Here is an 11,487-nt window from a genome sequence, read left to right on the forward strand (position 1 = left end):
CCAATACTTTGGCCATCTCATAAGAAGACTCCCTGGAAAAGCCCCTGATGTTGGGAAAGTGTGAAGGCAAGAGGAGAAGGGGACGACAGAGGATGAGATGGTTGGACAGTGTCATCGAAGCGACCAACATGAATATGACCCAACTCCGGGAGGCAGTGGAAGACAGGAGGGCCTGGCGTGCTCTGGTCCATGGGGTCACGAAGAGTCGGCCACAACGACTAAGCAACAACTTGGAGAGATGCCATAGTGGGGGCCAACTTGACAGCACTGAAGGACGACAGTCTGCTCAATGGAATCTCAGCTAGCTGAGAAATGAAATTAAACAAAGATTTAGAAGCTGTGTCTATTAAAAGGATAGTTTTCTCCAACCACGGATGATTGGAGAAAACTATCGAAAGCATGCGAAATGCAAAAATGCATTTTCCCATATAGGAAACAAACAAAAATCATTTTACAAATGCTCATTCCTTGAAAATATGCCACATAGAGATGCATAGCTTTTTCTTGTCTTGGGGACACTGCTAGGGTGCCACATGAAGCATCAATGTTTCCACTCAGTAGCTTCTGCCCAATGCCCCTCCTTTCAGGGTGCAGAGATAGTGAAGTTTTTAATTTCTCCAGTTTGCCTACGGGGACTAGGGGTTGGGACAGGGCAGGGGACTCTGGCATCTGCCAGGACTCTACAGTCAGGTGGTCATTTCTGATGTGCAGCAGGAACATCACAACCTCAAAAGCCAGAGAATAGTATTTGTTGCTGTGCAATCCAGAACAGCAAACTAAAAGACATGAACAAGGTCCGTCCAGCTTGGTCTACAACCTGCAGCCATTCTTAGTGACATATTTGCATGTTTTTGTGTGCTGACATATGGACTATGAATGAGATAACCCATTTAATTACTAACCATTTTCTTCTCATTCTTGTGATTAAATTCTGGATTATGGTAGATCTAATAAGTGCAGGAGTCAACTCATTGGTGAGTGGGGGGGGTAGCTTACTTCTAAGTTACTATTTCATCCCTGCCCTGAATCATTTCGTTCAGTGGGGCTTCAGGAAAAACATTCTATATTTCCAACCTGATGTTCTAAAATGAGAGGTGCCAGGAGTCACACCCTTCACCTGCCAGGCCCAGTATTACCTCTAAACAAGCAGGATCTGGGTAGGGCACTTTTTGCCTTAAGCTGGGGAAAACAAGTCCTAAAGAAGAGTGCACCCCTATACTTTCAGTTTGGAGACAAAGTACTGCATGTGACTTCTTCAATAGAGAAGTTTTCATACCCACCACCTGCAACACCTTGTTGGTAAAGGTTCCCCTTGACAATTTTGTCCAGTCAAGTTCGACTCTAGGGGATGGTGCTCATCTCCATTTCCAACCCACAGAGCTAGCATTTGTCCAAACACAATCTTCCTTGGTCACGTGGCCAGCGTAACTAGACACGGAGCGCCATTTACCTTCCCACCGAGATGGTACCTATTTATCTACTTGCATTTTTGCATTTTGCATGCTTTCAACCTGCTAGGCTGGCGGGAGCTGGGACAAGCAACGGGAGCTCACTCCGTTGTGTGGATTCAATCTTACGACTGCAGGTCTTCTGACCTTGCAGCACAGAGGATTCAACGGTTTAACCTGCAGCGCCACCACGTCCCTTGTCAATACGGGTGTCCTTTTTTAAAAGAAATCTGAATAGCAATTATTACATTTCAAAAATGAAATATCATGCATTATAGCAGATGAAACTTTGAGTGAAGAAAAATATATCTTCTGAGATATCTGCCACCCATTGCTTGTGCAAGCAGTTGCTTTCAAAAAAATATTAGCTGTTCTAAAATACTGTGCTGTTCAGCTAATTAAGGACAGCTTTTTAGTCAACCAGAAGAGTTTAAATGAATCAGTCTAATCCATTAATTCAGTAAATGTTGTGGCCTTTCTTTTTAGAACTCAACTTTTCCAGGAAAGGCTAGAAAACACAAAACTATCGAAAGGATCTAGTACAAACTGGCCACCCTGGGCCAGGACTCTTCCTTGTTTTGAGAGGACCTGATTCTGTCTAGAATGAAGGAGCTTCCATCGTTCCAGTGAAGGCTGGTTCCTATAATATGTATTTTTTGATGTGATGAAGGATCCAAGTGGTGACATATGTAAGCAAATATTCAAGCCCGCACCACAGACAGAATGTTCATATTAAGTCAAACAGAATGCATCTCATTGGAATTTCTTGAAGCAGAGCTGCAGATCTAGTGCCAGAGTAATTCAGTGCTTTAGTTCCCTACACCTCTCACCAGTACCAGCTAGCCTTGCCAGTGACAGGGTATCCTGGGGATTTCTATCTGATAACAGCTGGAAGGCCAGACGTTTCCTTCTGTTCTGATTGAGACAGTACCTGAGCTGGCTGTGTGCAGGCTCTCAAGTGGACTTGCAAGAGAAAAGCAAACAATAATTCCCCTCATTGCCCCCTCTTGTCTTCTGCTGCTTCCAGGGAGAAATTGTCCCTTTGTCATTTCTTTAAAAGCACATATGGACCGTCGTAATACACTTTTAAAAATTCCCTTCCTCGGCCCCTCAGAAAGCCAAGGAAGTGTTTAATCTGACAATATCCTGAAATGGCTTTCTTCTTAAGACATTTTATGATCCTCGCAAATTGACAGTGGGCCGGTATGGACTAGGATTGCTTCAGGTCCATATGCCATTTGGGTGCAAAGATCAAACCAAATGGCACATTGGACCTCACAGCAACCCTATGGGAATCATCTCCATGTTGTTTAATATCTATATGAGGCCTCTGGGAGAGGCCATCAGGAGTTTTGGAGCTCCATGTCACTAACATGCGGGTCACACCCAGCTCTGTCTCTCCATCTGACCCTTCTGCAGAGGATGTCTTCCCATCCCTTGAGCATTGCCTGGATGCTGTGCTGGCATGGATGAGGGATAATAGACTGAGGCTGAACCCAGACAAGACAGAGATCCTGTGAGTGGGTGCCCCTAGTGTCTGCAGGTATGGGGCCTCCCTTTCATTTGTTGGGGCTGTGAAGGACGAAGTTCACAGTCTGGATGTGCTCCTGGACCTTGTGCTATTGATGGAGTCTCAGATAGCGTCAGTGGCCCAGGCAGCTTTTTTCCATCTGAGGCAGATCACTCGGCTGCTTCCTACCTTAATATCAGGGTACTAACTATGGTGGTTCCTGCACTGGTAGTCTTGAGACTAGACTATTGCAGTGCTCTCTATGTGGGACTGTCTATGAGGCTGCTAATGGAAACTTCAGCATGTCCAGAACACGGCGGCTTTCAATATATCAATATATATCCCCTACACTGGTCTCCTTGCACTGCTTACCTGTCGGTTTCCATGCCAGTTTCAAGGGGATGACTCTGACATACAAGGCCTTAAACGGTTTGGGATCTCGATACCTGACAAAATACCTCCTCTCCACGAGATCTGCCCAACCTATTTGATTTTTCCTGGCTGGGAGGTTGAGACCACTCACCCCAAGAGAGGCCCGGAAGGAGAAGACTAGAAACTGGCCCTTCTCAGCGGTTGCCCCTCATCTCTGGAATGATCTCCCACCTAAAATCCACCTGGCCTCTTCACTGGGAATTTTAAAACATTCTTTGAAGACATGGCTTTTTAGACATGCTTTTCCGGAATTTACATCTGAATAATGTGTTGCACTTTCAGTGCTTATTTCTGTTCACCCATCTTGCCTCTTAAATGGTTTATATCTATGTTGATTTTATTTATGGTGTATGTTGCATTTTTATTTTGTGTCTGATTTTACATAATTGAATTTATATTTGTTATTGATGGTTGTAGTTCATTGATACATTATATTTTTGTTTTTCGTTTTTTTGAGTGTAACCCAGCCAGAATAGCCTTGTAACCAGATAGGTGATATAGAACTCAGACGAATAAAATAAATAAATAAATTTAGCCCATTCCAGTCTGCTCCAGCCAAACCATATAGCCAAGCCCTTTGTCTGTTGCCTCAGCTTTAGCCATTCCACCTTAGGTGATTCTACTAGGAGTCTAGACATTTAACACAGTCTAACCTCCTGATGGTATTTCTCCCAGCTTCCTTGATACAGTCAAACCCCTTCATCACATTAAGGTGTGTATTAGTTTTTTAGCTTTAGTAAAAGACAGATCAACTTAAATGAAGACCGCTGTAGCTGGAATTCCTTGGCATAAACCCAACAAAAGTTCCAAGAATTTAGAATTCAGTTACCTCCAAGTATATATATATATATAAAAATCATACTTGCTGACTACATCATATAGGATCTGGCTGAGCAAAGTTTAGGCACTATATAGTCATTCTAATTACTCTTAAAGAGGTTCTGTATCACACAGTATTTTAGCTGCTGTGGATCTATGTGCAGCACTGTGCTGATTCACTTTCTTATGTTCATACAACAAAATTCCTAGCTATCCAAAACTCTTAAAGTAGTCAGTATTATGATATTTTATAGCCCCTTTGAGTTGTTACCAAAAGCCATTATTTTAATGTTTGGTTTTATATAATTAACTATAAGATGTTGTGTTGGCAGAAGTTTTGTTTGTTTGTATTTCAAAAGATTTCATAACAAAATTTGCTGGTATAATAAACATTGAAATTATACATATGGAAAAAGCCATAAAACACAAGGGTAGCACATAAGAGCCTGATAACCATAGAGACAGCACATAATGAAACCAAGATGAAAGCAGTAGCAACCCTATTGCATACAAAAGCCAAGTAAAACTAGCGGTAAAATGGGGGAAAACAAAACAAAACAAAACACAGTTCCTAAAATGCCTTGGAGGTTCAGTTTTTAAGAAAAGAAATAATCTGAATCCAATTTGTCTTAAAATAAGATCTCTTTAGGCTCTTAGGTGTGTGCGGGGGGGGGGGTACACATGGAAATACGTGTACTCCATAGTGATGTGCATCTTGGATTTTTTGAGCTGCACATCCCATAATTCTCCCAGCTATTTAAAACCCAGTATTTTGAACATAGCTCTTACCAAAAGCCCTTAATTTAATTTTCTTTAATTAATTCTTGGTGCTATATAATTAACTATAAAATGTTATTCTTGACAAAAGGTTTGTTTATATTTTAAAATACCTGATAACAAAAGATGTTTGGTGGCATGATTAATATTAACATTTTATATACTGTATAAATATATATATGGGGGAAAAAAACCCATAAACCACAAAGAGAGACAGTACATAATAAAACTGAGATAAAACTGGCAGCAAATCTGGAAACTTTGCTACATATGAAAGCAAAGTAAAACCAGCAGCAAGTAAAAATTGCACTAAAAGCAGTTCCTGAAATGCCTAGGAAGCTCCATTGGAGGGGGGGGGAACAATAGTCTCAATCCGGTTTGATCTATTGCCAAGCATTTTGGAAGCACGTTTACGTGAAGAAAGTGTGCTAGCTCTTTCTGTTAGCACTTTCAACATGCAAAAGTAACAGCTGGAAGAGCAGAAAGCTCTTGCATCTGCCACAACCCCAGTTTTTTTGTTTTGTTTTGTATAATTTGTTTTGGGTTTTTTTTTTTAATATTTAGCCTGCCATACGGAGCCTACATGCATACAACACCTTCTCATTGTTCAGACTGCCTCTTTTGCTTATTGAAAGTGATTTTGCCAAAGTCAGGGCATTTCCTTCACTGTCTATGGAATACATATGCATACAGAATGCTTGAATCAGACTAAGGCTTGTAATGCCATCTGCTTATCATAGTACAGAGACCCTTAAATGTTGTATAGTGGGAGAAACAAGACTGTTCTAAGACTTCTTCTAAGACTGCTTTAAACACCTCCAAGGTGGGGGTGGCAGGGAGTTCCTCCTCTGTTATGATCTAACTCCAAACCCCTGGAGCTGCTTGAACTTTATTTGATTAAAGTTGAACAGGGTACAAGAAGGGGAAGGGTACCAGCTGCACTCTGTCCCATCAGTCTTCTCTCTCTCTCTCTCTCTCTCTCTCTCTCTCTCTCTCTCTCTCTCTCTGTGTGTGTGTGTGTGTGTGTGTGTGTGTGTGAGAGAGAGAGAGAGAGAGAGAGAGAGAGTTGGCTCCACAAACTTCCTTCTATATCCAGTTTCTACCCAACCTCAGCCTCCTGTCACTGGGGTCAGGCTACTCACCGCCTGCAGGTGGTGTCGGATCTTAAGCACATTCCGACCTACTGTACACCCTTCCAAGAGGGCTTGTAATGCTGGCTGCTTGGTAGAGTTAGCATCTCCCTAGCCCCTCCTGCTGCCGCCTCTGGCGCTTCTTCTGGCACTTGTATCTCCAGTACTTCCATTTAGTTGAAGTGGGGGTTGTGTGCCCCACCAGCTGCCAAGATCTCCATGGACTGGGCGCCAGAGGTGGTGATGGTGGCAGGCCAAAGATGGAAGCTCCTCTACTGCATCCTTTCCCCGTAGCTATGGGGACCTGGTTCAGCACCAGGCAGTAGTCCCTCCAGTCCCCAGAGTCACAGAAGATGGGAGCCCAGCTCCTTCTCTGCTTCTCTTCACTCTCCTCCCTTCAACTCCATCACATCCACTGGGCTGGAGCCTCCTTCCTCCTCCTTTATCCCTGGCCTCTTCCAACTAGACTCAGCCCCTGCCTCTCTCATTTATCATCCTCTGACTCCTTCTTCCACCAGGAGCTTTTCTTTCCCTTTTTTTGTGCCCCCCTGGAGCCTTGGTGCTGGAGTGTGTATTGGCCCTCTAAGGGGTGTGGGGCGAGGACAGATGACCCACTAGGGGCACCAGCAATGACCCCCTCACAGACACCTTACAACCTTAGCTGAATTGACTGCACAATTGTACACGTGTGCTTCCTGGGATGGAAGTATCACGGAGCTCCACGTGACACAGGCACCTGTGCAGAGGGTCTAACAATGCCAGTTCTGTACATTTCTACAAAGAACTAAGTCATGTTGCATTCAAGTACAGCTAGCTCCCTGGTAAGCAGGCACATTATTTCAGGTTTTTAATTTTTTAAAAATGCTTACATTTCCCATGAGTAAATTGTCACACAGAGGTCATCCTGCAGCTGTGGCAAGGGATTCTGATAGGTGTGAGCCTCTTATTACTCTTCGAAGGAGTGCAGCCTGGTGGGGAGATGGAAGAGAATGAGTCTGTGGTCACACTGGCAATAAGAATTACATTTAAGCATGATTTAAATTGGTTTAGATTTTATCGTTCACATGAGACAAGGGTGAAATTGATTAATATGGGCTGCAAAACTGGCTCGCAAGGTTTTAAAAAACATATCTCATGGAGGTATACCTCTACAGAGTATAGTCCATGTGCCAGGAGCATTGCCCCACAAAACAGCTATAAGCCTTCCACTCTGGTCTCATTTTTTTCATTATTAATTGGCTGGAGTCATCTCTTCAGTGTTTCCCCTGTGGTTTCTAGCAACCATTATGACACCAGGTGGCACCTCCTAGGTGCTTGATTTACCAATGTATAACTGATTCAAAAAACAAAACAATTAAATTAAAATCTTTTAGAACAGTGTGTTCCTAAAACACAAAGGAAATGAGTCAATTTCAGCAATGCAGGTGTCAATATTGGTTTAAATCATTAGAAATAAATCAACTTCTATTCAGTGCATGTGAAAGTGGTCACTGATTTAAATGCCACACGACTATAACCAAATTTTTAAAAATCTGAACAGAAGTTGATTCAAATTGCCTGTGTGACCACAGACTTAGTGAGGCATTTTTAGGAAGACAAGGTAGATGTGTTCCCATCTACATTACTGCACACAGCAATTGAAATGAAATTTCATGCAAATATACGTAATCAAGTCCCAGCTTATTATTTGTTTAATTAAACCTACCCAAGGAGGATTAGATTTAAAACGGAAGAAGAGAGTGCTTAATCATCCTGAAGTGTTCTTCTCCTCAGAGTTTATATTCATGTGGAAACCTTTGAGGGAATTAAAATAGAGAGTAATGGGGGATTTGGAGCAGAAAAGGATTCAATGAATGTGGAATATTGTGTGAGAATTCAAAAAGCCAGGAGATGGCCAAATATTGCTGCACAATATTGTGCTCCCGTTGCCAGCTGGAAAAAGGATGCCAAACTTTATATAGCAATGGGCAGCCTGAAAGTTGACATCAGTGACAGCAGTCAAGATGATCTACATCAGGGGTCTCCAAACTTTTCAGTGTGAGGGCCACATCATATACATTTTACACAAGCTATCCCCCACCCCCGCTGTCTTTGCAAAGGGTCCCCCTCACTTGGTTCCTCCTTCCCTCCTCTTCCTATCCCCAGGCAGAGATAGGAAGAAGAGTGAAGCCTGACAGATCCCCCACCCCCACTGTCTTTGCAAAGACAGCAAGGGACCGCTTGGCTCCCCCTTCCCTCTTCTTCCTATGCCCCGGCCGGATAAAAAGGTAAGGCAGGCCAGATGTGGCCCACGGGCTGTAGTTTGGAGACCCCTGGTCTACAGGATACCCTCTTCTGCTCACTACTATTCACATTTATTGAAAAACAGCCCTGACAACTGTTTTGTGTTTGGTGAGAAGTGGTTAATTGATGAAAAAAATGAGTCAACTTCTGGGATTTCCCCTTGTGTGCTGTTACTTTGTGAATGGTAGTGGGAAACACAATATCCCACATTCATAAATCAGAGAGTTTTTTCCCTTGGTTTTTTTTTTTAAAGAATTGGATCTCCTGGCTTTTTAAAATGAGATTTTAAATAAGCTACATGCAAATTCAATCAGATATTTTATTCATATACAATTATCCAGTGATAGAGGATTCCAGAAGATGAGCATATGATCTGTACTATCGTTACTGGGAGAAGTGAGAAATGAGAATAGCTTGGGTGTGACTGTAGTTGCTTTCTGCCAAAATATTTTAAAAGGCTCTGATTTCATTAAATGGTCAGACAAAGGTGTGAGTAGGTGCAACATGTACAATGGAGAAACATACACACTCTTTAACCTCTCAGTTAAACTAATGTTGCCATGCCCATTCTGCCAAATGCAAACTGGAAAACTAGGCTCCAGTTTCTAATCCCTTTTACTTATTTATTTATTTATTTATTTATTTATTTATTTATTTATTTATTTATTTATTTATTTATCTATCTATCTATCTATCTATCTATCTATCTATCTATCTATCTATCTATCTATCTATCTATCTATCTATCTATCTATCTATCTATCTATCTATCTATCTATCTATCTATCTATCTATCTATCTATCTATCTATTTATTTGATTTATACCCCACCCATCTGGCCTAAAATACCACTCTAGGAGGCTTTTAATTAGATAAGCTGAGGAAGAAAACATTGGATCAAAAGTACAGATATGTGTGCGTGTTTTCTAAAAGATGTAACTTTGCTTTTGGAAATAATAATAAAAAAGGAAGAGGTTAGAGTTAGCAAAGAATGTCACTGGAAACCAAAGTCAAAATCATCTGTACTATGTGAAAGAAAGATAGTGAAGAAAGACAGGGACAAAAATCAAGTCATTTGAAATGTGGTGTTGGTACAGATACAAAAAACAGCCAGAAGAGCAGAAAAGTGGGTGCTCAATCTAGTCAATCCTGAACTCTCACTCAAGCAAAAATGAGTATCCTAAGGATATCTTACCATGCACATATACTGTAATGGAAAAACAGAACTGAATGGACTTTATTGCTGGGAAAATGGGGTAGACCAGTAGACAAAGAGGGAGATCTAATATGAGATGGGTTGACTCAATAAAGGAAGCCACTGCTATTAGTTTGCAAGATATGAGCAGAACTTAATGGAAAAGACAGTATTGATAGGGGGCAGCAGCAGGAAGAGAGAACAACTTAAGGTGAGATGCTGTTGGTTTGTAAGATTCAAGCAGGGTTTTTAATGACAGGGTATTCTGGAAGTCAGTACCTCATATACAGCAAGAAAGGTGGAGGGAAAGGGGTTTTCTAAACCTTGTTTCTGTTCCCTAACCTTCACCCCAATGTTCTCCCATCAAGTTTGGCTGTCCTTGGCTGTCTCATTACTCATGAGTAACCAGGTAACCTTACCCATGAGTAAACTGGTAAAACTTGTGTTCAGATCATCTCCAGCCACAAAACAAAAACCCCAATATTTTCACAGCTCAAATGCTTGTGAGTAAACCAGGTAAACTTATTAATGAGTAAAATAGTTAAATTTACTCATAAGTAAACCAAGTAAAACTTGCTTTGAGATCATCCTCAGCCACAAAGGAAAAGAAGCTGCTAAATATTATCTATTTTTTAAAAATATATTTTTAAATATTTTCACAAGTTGCAGCTAAAAATGTATGGTCAGGAAGGAGTTAAATGCTTTCTTACACATTGAACTCTGTGGCAGAGTGAAAAGTGATGGAGTTCTGATACATTTCCTACATAGCTGCCTGGGTGATTGCAGAAACATTCTAATTGCAAATAGATTGCAAACATTTTATGCAAATAGTTCCATGTGTTTGATTTAGAATTTTTTGTTTGGACTGCCACCCGTTTTAGAGTTACCTCGTAAACCTTAACAAAATGCTGTGTTATTATCATCATTAGGCTCTTACCCAGTCATAATTAGCACTCTCCCATTGCACCTATTATCAAAATGTGGCATAACATTCGTGCACACCTGCAAATAGATACATACAGCAACAGGAATTTGCTACCAGTACTTTGTGTACATCTTACTTCACCATAAAACAACTGATATGTTGTGTTTTTGGCAAATTTTTAAAAAGAAAGAAATTGCCTTTTCCTCAGGACAGCTCAATATTCTGCAGTGTTTTTCCTGTTCCTCTAGTCAATAATCTTGATAGCTTAATTTTTTTTTGCTTGTGTGTAAGATTTTGGATATTTGCAAGATTCTGGATGTTCTTGAAGACTCTTACACTTGTCTTGTCCAGATTTGTACCAACACAATGGCACCAGAAAACTCTTAGGCAGCCTACTTTGTGTCTCTTGGAAACTGGAACTTTGCAGTACTCATATACTTTAGATTCTCTTCTGACTCTGCAAATGTTTAGTTTCTAAAACTCTCAGTGCACATTTGCCAGGAAATACCAGGATGAAAGAGACTGCATGGTTGAGAGAAGGGTATAAATGCTACATGACATGAACATACACAGTTCAAGATAAACTGTCAGAAGGAGTTTGAAGAAGTGTTCCTCACCCACCCTCCCCACCTTTGCTTTCTTCTTTTTCTTCTTTTCCTTTATCTTTACTGCCTTGGAGCTTTTCTTTCCCCTCAGATGCTGCCTGTTCGATAAATTCTAGACTTCTGAATGAACTGGAGCAGAATGCACTGTGTATTCGCCAACACATGAGAAAAACAGATATGGTCCATCATTTTCCTCAGCTGGAGGGTACGGAGTGTTTTGTTGGTATTCAAAACTAGGTCTGTATTCAAGATTCTGAAGAGATATAGCACAGTCTTCCTATTTTGATTAGCTGATTATTGAAGGCATGTTTTTCTTATGCTGCCTCCAGACCCCTGCTGCTACACAGGATAAGCAGTCTTAAA

The sequence above is a fragment of the Pogona vitticeps genome, chromosome 2, assembly GCF_051106095.1.
Source record: "Pogona vitticeps strain Pit_001003342236 chromosome 2, PviZW2.1, whole genome shotgun sequence".
NCBI classification, from domain to species: Eukaryota; Metazoa; Chordata; class Lepidosauria; order Squamata; family Agamidae; genus Pogona; species Pogona vitticeps.